Source organism: Eumetopias jubatus, unplaced genomic scaffold, assembly GCF_037043125.1.
Source record: "Eumetopias jubatus isolate StellerSeaLion01/CBP00866 unplaced genomic scaffold, mEumJub1_p1.0 scaffold_15, whole genome shotgun sequence".
Classification (NCBI taxonomy): Eukaryota; Metazoa; Chordata; class Mammalia; order Carnivora; family Otariidae; genus Eumetopias; species Eumetopias jubatus.
The window spans coordinates 57,915,069-57,934,440 of NW_028274821.1; the positions used below are offsets into that span (position 1 = coordinate 57,915,069).

At 43.8% G+C, this 19,372-nt stretch overlaps 1 protein-coding gene and 1 pseudogene across 5 annotated transcripts in view; both read right to left on the minus strand.

The window, feature by feature from the left end:
- The window catches only part of FAM219A (family with sequence similarity 219 member A), a 52,640-nt gene that overhangs the window by 26,582 nt on the left and 6,686 nt on the right, over positions 1 to 19,372 (minus strand). The gene's annotated exons all lie outside the window — the stretch shown is intronic.
- Positions 2,368 to 6,886, minus strand: LOC148162424 (ATP synthase F(0) complex subunit C1, mitochondrial pseudogene; annotated as a pseudogene).

A 19,372-nucleotide genomic window follows, 5' to 3' on the forward strand; every position in this document is an offset into this window, starting at 1 on the left:
GCAATCAAAGTGCGAGCACAGTAACCTCATTTGTTGGCTTTGATTCATTTAGCTATGGAAGAGGCTTGGAAGTAGAGAAGGAACTTTCGACTAGAAATCCAATCCCTAGTAGGTGACTGTGATTCCTCTGCCCTTCCAGATTCCTCACAAACCCCTCCTCTGGATGATTTGGGGAATGAGGAAGGAAACCCCTCTGCAATGTTAATCTAACTCTCTTTTGCCTAAGGCCCAAGTGCATGCCTAAGGTGGGGGTGGCAGGCTGTGAACCTCTGAACTCACTAGTTTCATTTCTGCTTCTACTTGCTACACTTGCTCCAATCCACCTTATGTCAATGCTCTTTCCCTAAAAAAAGGTATCTTTAAATCAAGTGTACACCCAGTGGCAGGCTGACTGCACAGTGATAGCTCATGAAATGTTCTAGCTTCAGGCCTTGAAATCTGCTCAGTGCCTCTCTTTAGTTTCCCCTGCCTCACACACCAGACTGAAGATGTTAATGCAGGGGTATTAGAGACAAAGGCCCTTTTAACACTCCCTGTTCCACTAGATTCTTACCCTCCCTCTGAAATCCTACAGTTCTGTGGTATCAGGGTGTTGGATCCTAGCCAGGGACAGCTCAGATGTTGTCTTGAAAGCTTATTTCACCTTCAGAGTGATGGTGACCTCCACAGAGAGAGTTCAAGTCGGGCTAGATGTGTGTGGAGGAAGGTGGGGTAAGGGCTGGAGAGGATAAGGGGAGTCCCTGGATCCATAGGGCTGATCTTGGAGACAGAAGAGACCAGAGACATGTATAGGGAAGCTATTCAAAATTAAATAAGCAAGGGCCTTAAGGACTTGGGCACCTAGGCTTTTCAGACCTGGCAGAGACTGGGCTCCTCTGGGAGCTATCCAGGGTCCTGAACTGCTTCCACCTGAAGATCTTGGAGCCTCTGGACAAGAGGCCCACGTGCCAGTGAACGCCGACCTTAAATGCTACTGGCTCCTCTCTGCCCATCCCTGATACCAACTGTCTGCTTGGACCCATTGCCTGAAGTAGCTCCAGCATAACTCAAATCACACTCTATGGGTGCAGCTTCATGCCAGCAGCCTGGCTCCCTGGCCAGGTTTTCAACAGGGGATGAGGTTGAGGTGGAGGATTTTGGTGTATGTGAAAAAGTATCTCCTAGTCCCTCTGGAAGCTCAAGACTAAATGGGCCTGGCTCAGGGACAAGGTGGTTGGTCATAGGGAAGGGAAAGAGGTCTCCATGTTGCACATCCTCAGACAGATCAGTCACTCCTCCCCTCACCTCAGTGGCTGCTGAACACATGTGTAAGTATACACACACACACATGCACATACACACATGCCAGATTTTCTGCTCTGTCACTGCAGAGCCTGTATTGCTACAAAGAAGGCATAGTCTCCTTTGTCTGCACCTGAGCATAATGTACCTGCTTTGTTCTCACCATGGATTATTACAGAAATCTGGCAAAGAGTACCAAAACTTAAAACTTAAATAAAATATTGCTTTTTTCTGAATTCAAAAGGAATACATTGTCACTGTAAAAAGTCCAGATAAGCACATGGGGAGCCTGGGTGGCTCAGTTGGTTAAGCAGCTGCCTTCAGCTCAGGTCATGATCCCAGGGTCCTGGGATCGAGCCCCACGTCGGGGTCCCTGCTCGGTCGGGAGCCTGCTTCTTCCTCTCCCTCTGCCTGCCGCTCTGCCTCCTTGTGCTTTCTCTCTCTGTCTCTCTGTCAAATAAATAAATAAAGTCTTAAAAAAAAAAAGTCCAGATAGCACAAAAGAAGAGGAAGAAAAAAAATCACCCTTAATCCTACCATCCAGAGCTATAACCCATGTTAAATTCTTGGCACACAGCCTGGGCCCTTGTGTATGTGTGTGTGTGTGTGTGTGTGCACTACAAGTGTGTTAAGAGGCAGTATAGTGCAGTGATTAAAGGTATGAATCTTAGGGCGCCTGGGTGGCTCAGTTGGTTGAGCAACTGCCTTCGGCGCAGGTCATGATCCTGGAGTCCCAGGATCGAGTCCCGCATCGGGCTCCCTGCTCAGCGGGGAGTCTGCTTTACCCTCTGACCCTCCCCCCTCTCATGCTCTCTCTCTTCCATTCTCTCTCTCTCAAATAAATAAAATCTTTAAAAAAAATAAAGGTATGAATCTTAGAGTAAGTTCTACCTCTGCCATTTACTTGTCTGTGTGATCGTGATCAAATTTCTGACCTCACTGGATATGGTTTTCATAATTTTCTTGGTGTGTGGGCAGGGGGAGGTTTAGAGAAATACTGTGTTTAATGGTAAAGCTTAGTTCACTCTAGTACAGGCATGGCCTGGAATTGAAGCAGCAGGGATGGGTAGGGGACCCTCACAGAGCCTACATGGTGAAGAAGATAAGGGAGGTGACCATCAAACAGAAGATCCCCAAGGCCTCAGACAGGGCAAAGCCCAGAATAGCATAGGAGGAGAAGAGCTGCTGCTTGAGAGATGGGTTTCTGGCATAGCCAAGGATAAAGCTACCAAACACTATTCCAAAGCCCCTGAACCAGTCTCACCAACTGTAGTGGCCCAAGCACCAGTTGGCCACTGTGTCAATGGAGACCACAGTGATCTGGAACTCCCATCTGGCCACCTGGAGTAGGGAGCTGCTGTAGATGGCTATTTAGACGGGACCTCTGGTCTACCCAGGAAGGAGGCAGACACACACCTGATTGGATCCCTAGTACAACAGTGGATCAGAGCTGGAAGAATGAGTAATGCCTTGGTAGTCTGCACTTCTTTTTTTTTTTTCCCCAAAGATTTTATTTATTTATTCATGAAAGACAGAGAGAGAGAGAGCGGCAGAGGGAGAAGCAGGCTCCCAAGGAGCAGGGAGCCTGACGCGGCATTCGATCCCAGGACCCTGGGATCATGACCTGAGCCGAAGGCAGACGCCCAACCATCTGAGCCACACAGGCGCCCAGTAGTCTGCACTTCTTTAAAGGTCTCCCCACTTTAGTTCTGGGTCTCAGTGCTCAGATTTCCCACCCTGTTTTTCATCTTTAACATAAGGAAAATAATAGTACCCATCTCAAAAGATTGCTGGGAGGATTAAATAGGATAAGGTATATGAAGTGCTTACTGCAGTCCTTGATGCATGGTAAGCAGTCAATAAAGGGTAGCTTTTGTTACACGTGACGGACACCCCCACAGAAATCACTCTAATACTGCTTGGTGCCTAATTTTAAAACCAAACTATTCTCCATCTCAGAGAAAAGCTGAAGAGAGGATGAATAAGTTCAGTTTATTTCATCTTCTATCCGGCCTAACTTTCCAGGCCACAGTGATGATGAGCTGGGACTTGGGAAATAAAATGGCCTCCTAGCTCAGAAAGGAAAAAAAGCAGTTCTTGATCCAGGGCTTTAGCTTTCAGCCTGAGTTCTGCAGTCAGGAAATGGCAGCAGCTTCTTTTTGGTCAAGGTTCTCTCCTCTTCTTGAACTTTGGGCCCCAGCCTTTTGGCCTGCTTGCTCTGGCCAGAACTTTCTGCCTCTCTGCCCAGGAGTGTCCCACTCTCCTCCAGGGCCTCCTTCCCTCTTGGCACCCACAAGTCCCTTTGCCTGGTTTGGGCAAGCCTGCTTCCTCACTGTCTACATTCTGGCCATTTGATTCCTATGCCTACCACCCCACCTCTCCATACCTGCTCTACTAACCCTGTTCTCTTTGAGGTCTGCACTGGGCTCCTAAATAAAATCCAATGGTCTTTTCTCTCAGGTGATCATCTATTACCTTTCAGTATCATTAGACAGTACTGATCGGATTTTTCTGGAAATTCTATTTTCCCTTGGCTTTTATAAAAACATCCTATCCCTATCTGTTCTGACTACCCTCCCTACTGTTTTTCCTCTTATACTCTAGACATAGAGCCTCTCCTTAGTGTGGTCACTGGCTCTCTTTCCACACGCTCTCTCTTGGCATGTGGAAATATTATATTATAAACTTATTCTCTCAAATAATATCTCTCAGTTTTACCCCCAAATCTATATCTCTAGGTCTGACCTCTTAAGTTCCAGACCCACATTTCCAACTGCCTACTACTTTTTTTTTTAAGATTTTATTTATTTATTTTTCAGAGAGAGAGAGAGCACAAGCAGGGGGAGCAGCAGTTAGAGGGAGAAGCAGGTTTCCCACTGAGCAGGGAGCCCAATGCGGGGCTTGATCCCAGGATCCTGGGATCATGACCTGAGCTGAAGGCAGATGCTTAACTGACTGAGCCACCCAAGCGTCCCTACCTACTACTTTCACTGATGTCATCCCCCGGTCTAGTTCTTCCTGTTGACTACCCTTATCTTGTTAATGACACAAAACACTTTCCCAGTTAAATAACTCAAAACATAAAGGGTCATTAAAAAAACTTATTATTTTGAAACAGTCTTATGTTTATAGAAGAATTACAAAGACAGTACAGAGAATCCTTGTATACTCTTCACGCAGCTTCCCCTTATGTTAGCATCTTAAATAACCATGGTACATTGATCAATTCTACATTGAACAAATCAATACTGTTCACTAAACTATAGACTTTATGCAAATTTCTCCAGTTCTTCTCATTAATATCCCTCTTTCTGTTCCATATTGCATTTCATTGATATGTCCATGGTCTCCTTAGTTTCTTCCTCTTTTCTTGATTTTCATGACTTTGACTTTTGAGGAGTACTGGTCAGGTATTTTCTTTTCTTTAAGATTTTATTGATTTAATTTGACAGAGAGAGACACAGCGAGAGAGGGAACACAAGCAGGGGGAGTGGGAGAGGGAGAAGCAGGCTTCCCACTGAGCAGGGAGCCCGATGTGGGGCTTGATCCCAGGACCCTGGGATCATGACCTGAGCTGAAGGCAGACGCTTAACAACTGAGCCACCCAGGCGCCCTGGGTCAGGTATTTTCTAAAACATTCCTGCAATTTTGATTTGCCTTGTTTTCTCATGATTAGACCAAGGTTGTAGATTTTTGGGAAGAATACCACATAGGTGATTTGTCCTTCGTACCACAGCATATCAGGGGTATATGACTTATTGTTGGTGATACTAATTTTAATCATTTAGGGCAGTGTTTACCAGGTTTCTCCACTACAGTTACTATTTTTCTCTTATTTTGACCATATTCCATTAGTCAAAAGCAAGTCACTAAGTCCAGGCCACACTCAAGGGAGGAGAATTAAGTTCCACTTTCTAGAGGAGTATGAAAGAATTTGTGGACATATGTTAAAACTACCACAGTAATTCATACATATTTTGGTAGAGGTTCTTATAGGCTGTGCAAATTCTTATTTCTCCTTAAAGTTTCACCCACTAGTTTTAGCAATCAGTGGATCCTGCCAGCAGCAATTATTGCCATGATGTTCTAAAGATAATTTTTAAATTTCTCTCATTCTTTCTACAAAAGAAACACTTTTAAATAAATTTTAGTAAACTTCTTAATACATAAATATAATTCTTGAAGATTTGTTCTTTCTCCTTTATTTATTTACTCAACCATTTATTTATATCAGTATGGATTAATATACATTTATTTTATTTTGGGGGTTGTAATCCAATACTACCATTATTTATTGTTGTTCAAATTGTTCCAGCTTTGGCCAGGGGAACCTTTTTCAGGTTGGCTCCTATCTCCTTTTGATGTGCCTGGGGGGTCATTTTAACCCACCTCTTTTCCCTCCTTATCCCCTGGCAAGCTAGTCATGAACCTACAGTAACATTTGTTTTTCCTTTTTTAATATTCTCTAAACCAAAATCCTGCTTCAGATCCTTATCAACTTACTTCAGGACCCGCAGTGGTAATCCACTCATCTCCCCAACCTGTTTCTTCTTCCTTCAACTCATCCTACACATTACTCTTAAATTAGCCTTCTGGGAATTAAACACTGCTCTCATTACATCATTCCCTTGTCCAAGACCCTTCAGTGGCTCTCACCACTTAAAAACTCCTTGACCTGGCATTCAATAGTTTCAACAACATGGCCCAATTTGACAATCTGGCTGCTTCTCCAATTGTTCATCTTTACAAATCCTTTGTGCTCTTTGCTCCAGCTGTTAGCTCTATGTGCAGATGACTTCCAATTTCTATCTCTAGCTCTATCATTTTAAGCCATTAAAAGATCTTTATTAATTTCTTTAACTTACAAAACTAATGTATATTAAATGGGGATAATTAAAACAATACCAAATGGTTAAAATAGAATGAGTCTCTGACTCTCCTCTGCCTTTCTCAGGCTGTTTTTGTTTTGTTTTGTTCTGTTTTATTTTAAGATAGTATTTACTTACTTGAGAAAGAGACAGAGAGAGCATGAGCAGGGGGAGGTGCAGAGGGAGAAGAGGGACAAGCAGCCTCCCCACTGAGCGGGGAGCCTGACTTGGGGCTTGATCCCAGGACCCCGAGATCATGACCCCAGCCGAGATCATGACCCCAGCTCAAGTCAGACACTCAACTGACTGAGCCATCCAGGCACCCCCCTCAGGTTGATTTTAAGAATGTAGTGGCTTTTCCGGATTGCTCAGTATTTTTCCTGTCTCTCTATTAAGTTGTCACATCACAGCAAACAGATTTAGAGACATGCTTCTTGAATTAAGAGTTTATAATGCAAGTCAGAAAAGGTTAGGTCCAGAAAAATATAGATCTTTATGTTTGCACTGCGTAAGTTTATGCTTTCAAAGCTTTTTCCTTCTTATCTCATTAAATCTCTGACAATCCTAAGAGATAGAAATAGCATCTCTTTTAAAATTAAAGGCTTTTTTGTTTTTTGAAGAACAGTTTTCGGTTTAGAACAAAATTGAGGGGGAAGGTACAGAGAGTTCCCATGTACCCCTGTTCCCACATATACATAGCCTCCCCCATTACCAGCATCTTCCACCATGTAGTACATCTGTTACGACAGATGAACCTACAGTAATACATCATAAGCACCCAAAGACCATAGTTTCCATTATGGTTCACTCTTGGTGTTGTATATTCTATGGGCTTGGACAAATGTAAAATGACATGTATCCATCATTATGGTATCATACAGAATATTTTCACGGCTCTAAAAATCCAGCATCTATTCTTTACCCTAATTTTACAGAGGAAAAAAACCTGAAATCGTGTAATCAGCTCCCTTAAAGTCCCCTAGCCAGGGCTAGGTCCCAAGTTTCCTGACCCTTTTCCTACTTTACCTCATAAAAACACCATACTGAAAACCACAACGAGCCCCAACACTAATGGGAGGAAGGCCAGAAGCCAAAGAGAACCACTCAGAATGTTGACACATCAGTGATCACGGTTTTACCTTGGGGAATGTGAGAATCATTTTGTTCCCTTGCTTCTCTTTTATGGTGAAAGTGAGACTGTGGGAGAGCTCCAAAAAGGAAATAAGAAACAGAAACATATCTGATCGGTGTGATGGCATTCTGTTTTCAAAGAAATGTTCTGCCTCCCCAAAGCTACAGGGCTCTGCAGAACTTGAGAAGGAAGTGAGAAGAACTGAGTCAAGTGTGGCCACCAGTCCACTTCAAAGCTTGGGGTGCCCAGCAGGAACAAGGCTGGCCAGATAGGGGGCACCCAGGGATCTGGCAGCATTTCCATAGCCAGTTCACCTCAACAACTTGTTGATGTGCATACCTGATTGAAAAATATGGGAATTATGAGGTAAAGCTATATCTCCTGGGTAGGCATAGATGAATCATATCATCCATATTCCAAATGATATATGAAAATAGTAACTCTTATGTTAAATGCATTTTACCACAATAAAAAAGATATATATCTTGAACATCTTTCCATGCTAGATCTTATATTAGATTTTATCTCCTCCTCCTTTTAAAAGGCTGCCGAGGAGCGCCTGGGTAGCTCAGTCAGTTAAGCATCTGACTCTTGGTTTAGGCTCAGGTCATGATCTCAGGGTCTTGAGATAGAGCCCTGCAGGGGCTTCTTTCCCTCTCCCTCTGTCCCTCCCCCCACTCGTATGCTTGTGCACTCTCTGTCTCTCTCAAGTGAATAAATAAATCTTTAAAAAATATAAAAATAAAAGGCTGCCTATAGGTATGCTGTAGGATGGACGTATCATAATTTATTTAATCAGTCCCCACTGATGGAGATTCATGTTGTTTCTTTTCTTTTTCTCCTCCCCCACCATCATAATGTTGCATCTATTACAACTATTATGTTATAATATTGTTACTATTTATTTATTTATAGCTACTATAATATCTTGTAAAAAAAAAGTCTTTATACACTTGTCTATTTCTTTAGTTTAATAAATTCCCGGAGGTAGAATTGCTGAGGGGTTAATGGGCATGCACACATTATATCGCCAACTGTTTTTCCAGAGAGGCTGTGACAATGTATACTCTCAGCAACAGGGTGCACAAAGTTTGAAGTCAGAAAGTCCTAGATTAGATCTAAGGACAGCTGATTGTATGACCTTTGGCGAATTACCTTTCTTAACATTCCTTTCCTTTCTAGAGATGTGATATTACCCACTTTACAGGGCCAGTGTTAGAATTAAATGAAATTATGTATGTAAAATGGTTCACAGCATGCCTGACACATATAACAAACGGTAGCTGAGTTTTGTTGTTTTGTTTTATGCTGCTCTCTCCTCATTTACTTTGTTTCCATCTAGTCTACAGTATTCATCAGTCCCAAATTCCCTAGCCACTAAAAAGGAGTTGGGTATACTGACTAACTTAAGTTTTTCTAATCAACAGCAAGAGGTATTGCCCTCTTCCTGAGTCTCAGTTTCCTAGGAAAGCCTTGAAGCCAATTTCCAGAGCTCTGTCCTTAGTGACTAAATCACAAAGAGACAAACTCTCCCCCTCTCAATGATCTTTCCTAGAATCTTAATCAGGCCATGTTTATTCCCCAGAACACTGTCGATTGGGCCATTTCAACAGCTGGCCTTTCTGTTCTTTAAAATAGGACACTGCATTAAGCCCTGGAGGCTACAAAGGGCCTATGAAAAACAGATGGGAGACAGGCCCCGAGACACGTGTCCTGGGACACTGGGGAATCCAGGTTGAATTCCCTTTCCTGTGTACTTCCACAGTCTGGCCTACAAGCAGAAGGGCTGGAACTGGATCATGGCTTCTTAGAACTTCAAGTTCCAAAAAGTATTGATTTGGGCTTGAAATTAACCAGGACCCAGGGACAGAAAAAGCCCCGTGACAACTCTCCAAACTGCCAAAAGGGGGCAGTGTAGTGTTATGCTTAAGAGCATAGGCTTTGCCTTCACAAATGGGTTTGAATTCGAGCTTTGCTATTAGCTGTGTGACCTTGGGTCTCACTTGCCTTCTATGTAGATTAAGAGTATCCCTTCTTCATATTGTTGAAAAGATTAAATGAAATGTGTATCTGGTGGCAAACACATAGTAAGTGCCCATAAACAGCTGGGCACACATCACAGGATGTATAGTTGAATATGATAGTCAGATATGACATGGAGCAACTAAGTAAAGGAGATAAGACTGAATTCATTCATTCATTCATTCATTCATTCAACAGATATCTAGTGAATGTTTACCGTGTGTAGGGCACCTTACAAGGCACAGGAGACATAATGGGAAGTAAAAATAGATATGATCTCTGCCTTCATGAAATGTGGCCTTCAGAAGGACCCATATGAATGGAATAATCATACAAACATATGTGAAATTATAAATGTAAAAAGTACAATAAGGAGAAGGCCACTGACAAAGTCTAGAGTTTGAAGGAAACCCTCTGTGATGAAATTATAGCTGAACAAAGATCTGAAGGATGAGTAAGAGTCAACCCAAAAAAGGTAGAAGGTAGAGGGAAAGCATCCTAGGCAGAAGAAAGAACGTGTGCAAAGGCACTAAAACAGAATGGACCCTGGGACATCAGAGAAATAGAGGAAAGGCCAGGAAGGTTGGGTGCAGTGATGAATGTGGTTTGAGGTGAGATGGGGAAGAAGGCAGGAGGCAGACCACAAAAGGCTTTGCAGGCCATGTTAAGGATTTGAGGCTTTATAATAAGAGCAAGGGGGAAGCTGTTGAAATGTCAGGGGCTGCACTGTGCACCCCTCCTACTTGGCAACACTTTCCTCTGATATCTCCTTTCACAGGGGATAAAGGGATGAGGGCTTCACACAGTTCCTGCTGTGGCCACACCCAGGAGAAGGGAGCAAAAAAGTAATCTGCAACAGATCTCTTCTCAAAACAGAATGAGGCCCTAGGAATCCTCATTGCCCAAGGAAGAGCTAGGCATAAAGAGGAATGTGAGTGGGGCATTCAGAGCTGTGAGACTCTCATCAGAAATCCTCTACTGGTGATAGGCTGTCACTATGGAACTCCTAATGTTTTCTGACTGTTGCATGGCCAGGTCCCCAGCCAGCCTCCACATCTCAGACTTCCTGCCCCAACAGATTCTCCACTGCATTGCACATGGTGACTAAGGGATTAATAGCTATTAAGATGGTATGGTAGAGGTACAGCACTCCTGTGGGCAGGGGTGGGTTCAGCTTTGCAAGAAGCAGCTCTCAACCTATGTGCCTTTCTGGTTAGCGGGCTCACAGCACCTCATAGTACATGCAGTATGTTTGTTGGGGGCACATGCGCACAGAGGACAGTCTCCACAATCTTTCCTTTGTAAGGAGAGAAACTTAAGAGTGGAGATCCTAAACAGCACAGGAATGCTAAAGTACCAGAAGGTGATAGCTCTGTTCTGGCTCTCATAGATTTTTTAACTTGGCTGGAAAGAGAAAAGGGCCTAAGAGTGCTAGAGCTGCCTGCCCCACCCCTCCTCCAACCTCTCCCAACCCACAGCCCAGCTAAACAGGAAATCAGGCCTGGGTCCCTGCCAGGGCCCAGGCTGGGGCAGGAAGCTCAGGAAACAAGTGAGAAAGACCGTCTTCAGCATGTAAGAAGGCTGCTTAGAAATCCCTGGGAAGGTAAAATAAACCCAGCCCCTGCTGAATTCTCTCCCAGAGGAGGAAAATACTTGACCTACCTTCACTCTCTAGCATGGTCAAGCATGGGCCTAATAATTCAAAGAGCAGACCCAGAAGCTTCATGGAAGAGAACAGACTCCAAGTAAGGACCCTCCCCTCAGCGAAACAAAGGTCTGCAGTGAAGCTGGGTGAGTGCCTGGTCTGCAGATATCCTAAGGCCATCTTGGGCTGATAAGGCAGTGTTAGAAAAAGTGGGCCTAAAGGAGAAAGGCCTAGGGATATCTGTAATACCTGTTTGTGGGGGGTAGAGGGTGGGGAGGGCGGTGCAGGCAGACAAATGACAGGGGTTCTTTGCTATGCAAATGTACAGGAAAGTCCTGATTGAATAATGGACTGAGGCAGACCAGCAATGGCTGCTCAAAACATTAGGTGAAAGGCTGAAGGGAATGTATGTGATGGAGATATGAGGCTAACTATACCACTAATCTGAATTTCACAAAAGGCAGGACCAACCATGTGTCCTGTGCCTCCTTCCTGATATGATGCAACAGGAAGTACTCAGCACACCTCAGAAGTATTCTTCACAAAAAAGTTGAATCTGAATCTAATCAAACCTTGAGATATAATTACCAGTTTGCAGAACTGGTTGGCAGAAATACAAGAGACAGAGAGGATTATAAATGAAACAATTATTCAAAATAATCCAGTGGGTGGGGTATAGGTGAAACAAGATCAGCTCTGGGTTGATCACTGTTGTAGATGGGTGAGTACAACGGAGTTCATTTTACTTTTTCCTCTACTTTGTATATGCTTAAAATTTTCCATAACAGAATATTTTTAAAATTTGAAGAAGTTCTGCAGACTATAAACTACCTTCTCTAGTCCCCACTGGGAGAGTAGTAGCAACGTGGACCTTTTCAAATGTTTCTTGAGCCCTGAGCGTTGGCCTATGGGAGCTGAAACAGCAGCAGAACACCGTCCACCAGCATCAGTACTGGGGCTTTCCAGGAAGGCCCCACTCCGCCAAAAGAACTCTACAGCAGTCATGACAGGGAGGGGCAGAGGCAGGACTCCTCCAGTCAATGGAACCCCTTTGGGAATCAGTGGGAGCACAGAGCACTCTAGCTTGAGTCATCTCTAGCCTAGTCTTATCATGGCCCTGTAGAGGAGGCCAGGGACTCTTCTCATTTGATGATGAGAAGAATAAGCCATCTTTCCACCTTCTCCTGTAAAAGCTCCCTTGGGAACCAAAGACAAAAAATGGAAAACACCAACCCCTTAATCACCATCAACCCTTAGATCAGAAATGATACAGTAATTTGCAGTTCATGTTCATGTACATGATCTTATTTGTTTTATAAATAGCCTGAAAGAGTTTAGGAGCTTGGCTTAAAGTGGTTGGTAGAACTAGAATATACCCAGCCAACTTCCTACCACTGTTGTGCACAGCTCCTGCCCTGAGGCCAGTGCCCCTCACTAGCTCACCCTGATCTCCATAGCCCCTCAAGGGTACTCAAGCCAATTCCTCTCATGGGAGTTCCCTAAGACTGTCTCACTGCTGTAGTTCAGTCCCTTGGCAAATAAAGAATCTGAAACATGAGGTTCCATCAGGAAGTGGATAGGGAGGCTGATAGATGTTTCCTGACCGGTTCCCTTTGGTGCCACTGCTTGCTACCTTGACTATCACCTCCCCACTTAGTCTCCTTCCTTGACTCCACATAATTCTCCCTCCTCTTCCCCAAACCACTAACCACCACCACTATCTCCCCACATCATTATCCCCACTTGGCCTCTCTCTGAGCTTATGATATCCTCTGAGCCAGGGCTGGAGGCAGCAGGACAGCTGAAGGCAGAGAGGACTTTCTGGAAGCTGAAATCCTTAGGAAACACCTTTGGGATTTGCAAGAGGTCCAATAGAGGCTCTTCTTACTAGCTGTTGCAATCTACATGCCAATGTGGCTACTCGCCTTCCCACTAGAGGCAGGCCAGCCCCTGGACAGAATAGCTTGTAGCATTTGGCTTTTCTGGTAAGGAGAATGTGAACACCATGCCTGATACACAAAGAATAAGACATCCAGGCTGGCACTCTCCTCCCTTCAAGAGCTCCAGATATTTTTTTCCATCTCCAGGAGGATGTGTACAAGTCATACAATGTTGGAAGACTCAGGTGGGAGCTCTTCTTCAGGAGAGTCAAAGTGCTCACTAAATTACATGTCACAACTCTATTAATAGCTTCTCCAGCCTCCCAACAAGGCTGGTGGCACAGTCACCGGTTGTACTACCTATGGGAGAGAAGTTGGACCAGCCTTCCTATGTTCTCCTATGTCCTTCACTCCTGAAAACTTACCTAATGCTGCAAAGGGAGAGGAGGAAGAAAGGTCAGTTTGTAAGGGATTCAGACTACCAATTCTGGGAGTCTCCACCCCACTGGGGAACGTGAAGCAAGTCACTCAATGTCAGGGCATTCAAGGTCCTTCTCGTTCTATGGTCTGAGCTCAAACATTACTTTTTTTTAAAGATTTTATTTTTTTTTTTAAAGATTTTATTTATTTATTTGACAGAGAGAGCCGGAGAGCACAAGTGGGGGGGTGGGGGGGAATGGCAGAGGGAGAGGGAGAAGCAGGCTCCCTGCTCAGCAGGGACCCTGACGCGGGGCTCGATCCCAGGACCCCAGGATCATGACCTGAGCCGCAGGCAGACGCTCAACCAACTGAGACATCCAGGTGCCCCTAAAGATTTTATTTTTAAGTAATCTCTACACCCAGTGTGGAGCTCAAACTTAAAACCCGAGGTCAAGAGTTATGTGCTCTACTGACAGAGCCAGCCAGCTGCTCCAAACATTTCTTTCTCGTTGGAGCCTTACCTGACATCCGCAATCTAATGTGTAAGGCATTATTATTCTCTCTCATGCTACCTTGTTCTTGTCTTTTCCATCACTTGTCATAGTTTGTAATTGTGATTTTGTTAGCACACTTCATTTGTTTAGTGTCTGTCTCTCCCATTGGACTGCCAGCTCATAAAGGCAGGGACCATGTTTGCTTTATTCATCATATTATTCCCTGTGTCTGGTACAATGTCTTGCATATAGCAGATTCCCAATGTGTTTTTTTTAATTAAAGATTTTATTTTTAAGTACCCTCTACACCCAATGTGGGGCTTGAACTTACAACCCTGAGATCAAGAGTCACATGCTCTGCTGATTGAGCCAGCCAGGCGCCCCTGACAATGGTATTTTGTGAATAATGAATGAGTGCCCCATCCATGTATTCCCTTGAATCTTCCACAATTCCCCACATGTACCCTCTATTCCACTTACTAACTCTCAACCACTCATTCTCCTCTGGGTCTCTACTGGTCCCATCCAGAGGACTTCCCAACATCCTCTCCATTTTTACTCATCTTTAAAGAAACCAGCTGCAGTAGTTGTGTTTCTTCTGTAGTTCTGTTTCATGACAGAAAGTCGCTTTTTTGCCAGACTATAAGTTCTGGGGGCAGAACTATCTGCCAAGGAGTTAAAAGGGGCATTGGGGTGATGAGACTCACAACATAGCAACATCAAAGTGGACCCCTCAAATTAGGATATCACATGTATCAAGTTATGTGCTAGAGGTCATAGAGGCTTTGGGGATGGTTGAGAGCTTACTGTTATAGTCAAGGAAGGCTTCCTGGAGAAAGGGAGTTTATATGGTCTTCTGAAGGGTAGACAGGAGTGGGACAGGCAGAGGAGGGGGGTGGAGAGAACTTCTAAGAGGAGAGGAGGCCTTGGGGTGCCTGGCTGGCTCAGTTGAAAGAACATGTGACCCTTGATCTCAGGATCATGAGTTTGAGCCCCATGTTGGGTAGAGAGATTACTTAAATATATAAACTTTAAAAAAACAAAAAGGAGGAGAGGAGGCCTCAAGATACCAATAGACAAGAGGAGGTGAGGGGCCTGGCTTGACCTACTAGAAAGAAAGTTGGCATGAATGGTAGAAAATATGGCCACCTGGGAGGGGCAAAGCTTAGTGTGGATGCCTCAAAAGCCAGTGTAGAAGTTTAAGTTGATGCAAAAGAACTTAATTAGGTCCCAAATTGTAAGGGAATATCATGGGCCTGGGAGTCAGGATACCTGCGTTCTAGTCTAGGCCATGTCAACCTCCAGCTGGGTTAAGGCCAAGCCTATTTACCTTTCTGGGATTCTGCTTGCATATGTGTAAAATGGGCAAAAATGACTTTCCCAATCTACTTCACAAGGTGCTTCAGGTGCTTTGGAAACATCTTTTCATCTACCTTAGAAAGGAATTTACAATAAGGATAACTGCATCCATAAACTTCACATTCTAAAGAGAATGTATTTGGACCTCAGAACAGGTAGAATGGGGAGTTTATACCTAATTGGAGGACAGAAAAGAGTGCATGAAGAAGGTGGCATTTTTGTGATAGGCTTGAAAGATAGGAAAAATTAGCAAACACATATAAACAGAAAAGTAGGAGAGTTGCTACTCATTCTACAGTGGATTTTTTAGGCATGTTTATATTACACACACATCAATAGAGCCATGATTATTGTTAGAGTGTTGTTCCTAGCTCCTACTTTAGTGTGGCATTTTGCAGAGAGCAACATGTATTCCAATGCCCTGGCCTCTGGCCCAGTTTAAGAACTGCTACCACAGGGAACGGAAGGCAATGAAGCCCAGACACAGAAGCATGTTCACACTCTCAACCCAAAGGCCCTGGTTCCTCCCTGTGAAGCCACAGGTAATATTAAGCCTGTTTTTCCTTTCTTAACTCCAGTTCTTTAAGCATTTGAAACCTTAAAGTGCTTTCCCTGCAACTATTTTTTTCCCCAGGCTGAACAGCCTCAGTTCTACCAACTGTGCTCACATGGTAAGGTTTTGACTCCTTCCTTCATTCCAGTCACTTCCCCTCTTGAATAATGGCATCAGCATAGAACACAGGACTTCAGATAGCACTGACCTGTCACCTCCAAGGACCCGAACTCCTAGGACCTGAATGCAGCTCAAGAGCACATTAGCTCTGCTCATGGCTACATCATGTAGTAGATTGACATAAGTTTTCTGTCCACATAAATACTAGCTCTCTGAAGGTCTACCCTAGCCTACCCAATCACATAGCCTCACCTAGATTCAAATTCCATATTGCTGAATTCAGCCAGCTACCTCTCTGAGAGTAAGGATCAATTACATACATGTGGCATAGTTTCTAATCAATATGAAACCACCATTTCCCTAGCACCAGTGGACCCTTACCTGTATTAGCAGCCAGCCTAGCCCAAGATGTGATTCCAGGTTCTTGCCTTGATTCTACACTGCTAAGGCAAAAGTCTGCCCTATTTCAGATGTCTCTTGAGTTCAATATAACAACAGGTACAGCTATTAAATATGATCATGAAATCACAACTGATAATAGTAGAAGTACAAGTACCAATATTATGGATAGCGGCTGCCCCACAGTAATCTGCGCCAGTCAGATCGCATGGAGAGGTCTAGTTCCAGGGGTGAAAAACTCAAAAAATCCACTACAGCAGCCAGGATAGCTGGAGATTTGGAAACCAGTCTCTGGGAAAATGGTAGAAGGAAAATGCAGGGCTTGGTTAGCCTGGGAGAAAAAGAATGCTAAGGCTGAATAGTCCACAGTAGGGCCTTTCTTCTCCAGTAACTGCTGGCTTAAGGGTCTCCTCTTGTAGCCTATTCCTTCTCCTTAATCCTTTAGTCAAGGGCTTAGTCTGAAGTGTGGCCAGACACTTATATGGTACTTATGAGGTCTCTTCCTAAATCTGCCTCTTTTCCCCTCTTATTCTCGCTCAGCAGAGTCAAGGTTACTTCCTCTTGCCTGGCCTATTTCCAAAGGATTATTAAATTTATATGAAGTCAATACTTCAAAAATCCATGCTGAATATGAGGGCAGGAAAGATCCGTTTTCTCCATTTATTTTTTAAAGAGCCATATCATAAGACTCCAGCCTGTCCGTGAAACAGATTGCTGAGCTGCCTAACATCTCCAAGATTCCTCCTTTCCTGTGTTCTTTGCCTAGGATAACTATGATGACTCAGGGCTCAGGGCTGCCAGGATGGCAAGCAGGAACAATGTTTCCCCTGCTGAAGACCATGGCAGACATGGAAAATCAACCATATCACTCTTTCTCACTGAACCAGGACTCTGCCTCAGAATCCACCTTAACACAAGCTCCAGGCAGCCACTACTGATCAGTGGGCATTGGCATAAAGGGTGAAACCTGCTTCTCATTCATGCTTTATGTAGCCCACAGAGTAGGGAGTGTAAAATGATTATGTGGGAATTCCTCCTGAACTGCTATGACCAGGGGGCACATTTAATGGTACTATAAAGGAAGTGCTGAGGCACCTACCCAATCAGGGAATCATTTTTTTTCAGCTTAAATCCCAATTGAGATGGGATTCCTTCTGATGAGAGATTTCTTTCTGATGACTATAATCTTTATATTCTCTCCTGCATAGCAGAACACAGAAGGGCAGAGCACAGCCCACAGCTACAAAGGAGAAACAGAACTGAGGCAAGCAGCAGCCACACAAAGTAAAGTACTAAATGGTTAAAGTGTACGTATATGAATTATATCTCAATATTTCAATGAAGCTGTCAAAAAAAGGTTAATGGTAAAAATACTGGTTTTACCAGACCAACATTTATTAGAGGGACTTGAAAGGAAGTAAAACCCCTTTAACATTATCATGAGAAAAACTAGGCACTAGGTATTTGCTTTTGCATTGACCAAAATTCCCTAAGAACCTCCTGCTGATGGCAAACCTGACACAAAGCAACAACATCCCATTACAGACTAGCATGGAGCAAAATGGTGTGGATTATAAAAGAGGCTCAAAAGAACTGGGAAGACTATAAATCTAGACTGAATCAGAAGAAAGACTAATTTCTTTTTTTTTAAAGATTTTATTTATTTTTTTGAGAGAGGGAGAGAGCAGGGGAAGGGAGAGGGTAAGAATCTCAAGCAGAGTGAGCACTGAGCATGGAGCCCCATGTGGGGCTTGATCTCACGACCCTGAGATCATGACCTGAGCTGAAACCAAGAGTTAGACACTTAGCCAATTGAGCCACGTGGATGCCCTGAGAGACTAATTTCTAAGACAGAGTTTCCCAAAGAATATTCCACAAACCACATTGGTTCTGTAAGATGTTAATAGATATATTAATATATATATTAATATAATATATATAATATATATATTAATATTATATGTATATATATAATAGATAACATGAAAAAGGTCCCATAGTTACACAAGCTTGTAAAACACTGGGTTAAACAAAGCTGGAAAGGTTTCTTTATTGCAGGACTTCTCAGAGCCTTTAAAACACTAGTAAACATTGTGATGGGATAGAGTGTGTAGTGAATTTGTCTACAGATCATTTTTAGTCCCCCATAAAGTATCTCAAAGGATCAATGTTTCTAAGGATTATACCAAAGGAAATGCTGGTCTAAGCCAAGCTTGGCTCAGGGCTTCACCAATTCCTTTACAAGGATAAAACTGGAAATTAATATGGGGAACTATAAATCATTTATAACTTGTACATAATTATGTTTAACTTAACTACATAGTAAAGTACATATAGTTCTCACTCCATGATTTAGATGCAGTTAATTCAATAAATCTTAAAGTACCCCTTCAGGTATTATTTTAAACAGATAGATGGGGTAGACGCTGGTAATGACAGTCAAGAGTCTGGTGATGAAAACGGGCAAAACCAGGCTAGGTACCATAGGAGCTGGGCCCATTTCTGCCTGGGTGTGGCCTTTTGTCATAGTTACACTCCTCAGGGCTAGAACGGTCAAACACCGTTTGTGGCCATTAGTTCCATCTTATGCACACACATACATCATCATCATCACAGAAACTTAAAATTGACCCTCAAGAACCACAACCAACTAATCCTCAATTTGACATCGCTGAATAACAACATGCAAGTACATATCCGCTTGAACCGGCTCCTAAGAAGGTTAAGACCTAGAGTGAACTCCTACTGGCTCCTGTCTACAAGTCCCCCAGGCCAGACCTCCTGGGCCTCCTTTCTCGTGGACTTCCCCTCTCGAGTCCCTCTCTAGAGCCCAGGAGTTCACTTGGCTGCTCCACAGTGAAGCCTCTGGGTCATGTGCCAATTTCTGAACTCCAGAGCAGAGCCGGATCCAAAGCTGGTCCCAGCTCTGCCTCCTTCCTTCCTTCCTTCCTTCCTTTCTCTGGCCCAGATGGCCACATTCCCACTAGAGTCTCCTTAGGAAACAATGACTTGAGAGCCTGCTTAGCCACGCCTCTTGCTTATTTTCAGCCAGCATCTGTGGGTATCTGCTGTTAGCCTGATTCTCCTCTTCCTGCCCCTTTGGGCCTCCCCTGCACCCGTTCTCCCAAGGTCTACTGGAAGGCATGAAGCAGCTAAGCCCAAGAAGCTGAGTCGCCTATAACCTTCCTAGACACAAGGC